The 293-nt window shown below is 38.6% G+C and overlaps 1 long non-coding RNA gene across 1 annotated transcript in view; it reads right to left on the reverse strand.

Annotated features, from left to right (window-relative positions):
• Window positions 1-7: 7 nt before the first annotated feature.
• The window catches only part of LOC106512602 (uncharacterized), a 1,694-nt gene continuing 1,408 nt past the window's right edge, over window positions 8-293 (reverse strand). Inside the window, exon 3 of the long non-coding RNA XR_001309695.1 lies at window positions 8-274. This is a non-coding gene — a long non-coding RNA (uncharacterized LOC106512602). The remainder of the gene's footprint in view (window positions 275-293) is intronic.

A 293-nucleotide genomic window follows, 5' to 3' on the forward strand; every position in this document is an offset into this window, starting at 1 on the left:
CAATACTTACCTGGTATGTACAGGATGCATACCCAATACTTACCTGGTATGTACAGGATGCATACCCAATACTTACCTGGTATGTACAGCATGCATACCCAATACTTACCTGATACATACAGGATACATACCTAATACTTACCTGGTACATACAGGATACTTACCTAATACTTACCTGGTACGTACAGCATGCATACCTAATACTTACCTGTTACATACAGGATACATACCTAATACTTACCTGGTACATACAGGATGCATACCTAATACTTACCTGATACATACAGGATACA

The sequence above is a fragment of the Austrofundulus limnaeus genome, unplaced genomic scaffold (assembly GCF_001266775.1).
Source record: "Austrofundulus limnaeus strain Quisiro unplaced genomic scaffold, Austrofundulus_limnaeus-1.0 Scaffold8899, whole genome shotgun sequence".
Taxonomy (NCBI): domain Eukaryota; kingdom Metazoa; phylum Chordata; class Actinopteri; order Cyprinodontiformes; family Rivulidae; genus Austrofundulus; species Austrofundulus limnaeus.